Genomic DNA, 2,583 nt, shown 5'->3' on the forward strand with positions numbered 1-2,583 from the left:
CCCAGGGGGTTAAACAGGGTTTAAACATGCATAATTATCCCCATAGTAAAAATTGTCAATTCTTACCTGATTTCCTCCAGGGGACGGTGGTGATGATGTCGTGGAAGGTCCAGGAGAGCACTAGCACCCGGTAGCTCTCTATGGGAAATGGTGGCCGCTTACGGAGCCAACATTGTGACGCCAACAGGTTTGTGCCCTTCCCTGCAGCTAAAGTACCCCTAGCAGTTATGGGGTTTCAGCTAAAATGGCTCCCCCTCAGATCTGCATTCCAATGTGGTTCAACAACGTGTGACGCGACCTTGCAAAACAGCGCTTGGATTTTACTTCTGTTAATAATTCCTTTTGAATAATGTCCAGGATTTCCCTCCATACACTAACTCATTCATGCAACAGAAGTAAAATCCAAGCTCTGTTTTGCAAGGTCGCGTCACACGTTATGGAAAGCGTTATCAGATCACAAAAAACAATGATTCTGGGCATGCATGACTTTCCTGTCCCTTAGTCACCAGTTAGCGCTCATAGTGGCGGTGTTAGGCACTGCCCATTAAAACACATAGGGAGGGGAAACGTTACCCCAGCACGTAAAAAAAGCCGAAAACGTGATCACAGCACGTTTAAATAGATTTTATGTCGTGATGGCTGCACGAAAATTCGTGAGATCGGGTTGGTTAAAGCCTACCTAATCACTGTAGCCTGACGGATGAACAAATAAAATTAAAACCTTATGAATAAATAAGATATCTTGTAAGATACTGCATGATCCAAATATAGTATTATTTGATACATTTTTAAAGTTTTCATTACATTTTGGCCATGAAATCCATGCTGAATCCACCCTTCTGATGGGATCAGTTTAATCCAGATTTTTTTGATCAAAGTGATCCAAATCCTACAAAAAAGTTCTGAAAAACCCAAACTAAAGGTTTGATCCGGATCAAAACCAAGATTGGATTACGTGATCTAATCCGATTATGTAATCCGTTTTTTCTTTTGAAAAACCCATTTTCAAGATTTGATCCAATCCATTATCCAAAATCCTAGTGAATTACTTTTGAAAAACTGGGCCCTGGTGGCCAGGCCTACACCCATGGGACCTGGTCGGGCACAGCCCGAACAAGGCACGTGGGTCCCCCCTCCAATGGGCTCACCACCTGTAGGAGGGGCCATAGGGGTCGGGTGCAGTGTGAGTTGGGCAGTGGCCGAAGGCGGGGACCTTGGCGGTTCGATCCTCGGCTACAGAAGCTAGCTCTAGGGACATGGAATGTCACCTCACTGGTGGGGAAGGAGCCTGAGCTGGTGCACCTCACTGGTGGGGAAGGAGCCTGAGCTGGTGCGCGAGGCTGTGAGGTTCCGACACGCACGGCTTGGGCTCTGGAACCAGTCTCCTCGAAGGGGGTTGGACCCTCTTCCACTCTGGAGTTGCTCACGGGGAGAGGCGCCGAGCTGGGGTGGGAATACTTATTGCCCCCTGGCTGGGCGCCTGTACATTGGGGTTTACCACAATAGACGAGAGGGTAGCCTCCCTTCGCCTTTGAGTGGGGGGATGGGTCCTGACTGTTGTTTACACTTATGCGCCAAACGGCAGTTCAGAATACCCACCCTTTTTGCAGTCCTTGGAAGTGGTGTTGGAGAGCGCTCCCCCCGGGGACTCTCTTGTTCTGCTGGGGGAATTCAATGTTCGTGTGGGCAATGACAGTGAGACCTGGAGTGCCGTGATTGGGAGGAACGCCCCCCCCCCCGATCTGAACCCGAGTGGTGTTCTGTTGTTGGACTTCTGTGCTCGTCATGGATTGTCCATAATGAACACCATGTTCAGACATAAGGGTGTTCATATGTACACTTGGCACCAGGACACCCTAGGCTGCAGTTCGATGATCGACTTTGTAGTCGTCGAGAAAGTCTATATTGTTAATACTTACACAGAAGTGCAGTGATATTTAAGTCATTCACAGAACCTGCACCAAGTTACGCAACGTGCCCATATTAGGTGAACACAAGGACCTGATTATGGGGTTTTCACTTACAGCCAAGAGCCCGGATAGCTCAGTCGGTAGAGCATCAGACTTTTAATCTGAGGGTCCAGGGTTCAAGTCCCTATTTGAGCAGCAGTCCCTTTATGCACCTGTAGGGCACGGTGGCCTGTACGTCGTCACTCCGAAAGGCTGAGTGACTGAAACATGGATTGTCTGTGGGTCCCCGAGGACTGGAGTTGGAAACACTGGTATACAGTATAAAGTGCAGGATGATTGTAAAGAGTGATAGTGTGGGACAGACCCAGAAGATTGGACCCGGGCATATGCGTGGTGTATCTGTGGCATTCGGGTGCCGGGTACCTGTCCAAGATGGTGATGGCCATAGAGAACAGCAAAACACCTCGGGATAAACCACGCGGTCCTGTAACATCCCCTGTTATAAGCCTCCTGTCCAGGCCAATTCATGCTGCTACTACAACCGATTGCCGCACATATCGCTTTTTAAGGTGAATGTGTACTTGCGTACCAGTTATGTCAAATCCTGGATATAATCTTCAGAATAACACTAAAAAGATGTGACCTGCAGAAGACAATATAGAGAATGTACCTT

The 2,583-nt window shown here is 48.2% G+C and overlaps 1 non-coding gene across 1 annotated transcript; it reads left to right on the plus strand.

Moving 5' to 3' along the window:
- The first annotated feature begins 2,032 nt into the window (after window positions 1-2,032).
- trnak-uuu (transfer RNA lysine (anticodon UUU)) lies at window positions 2,033-2,105 on the plus strand. The gene has a single exon. It is a non-coding gene; the product is annotated as a tRNA-Lys (tRNA).
- Window positions 2,106-2,583: the final 478 nt, after the last annotated feature.

The sequence above is a fragment of the Paramormyrops kingsleyae genome, chromosome 6 (genome assembly GCF_048594095.1).
Source record: "Paramormyrops kingsleyae isolate MSU_618 chromosome 6, PKINGS_0.4, whole genome shotgun sequence".
Lineage (NCBI taxonomy): Eukaryota > Metazoa > Chordata > Actinopteri > Osteoglossiformes > Mormyridae > Paramormyrops > Paramormyrops kingsleyae.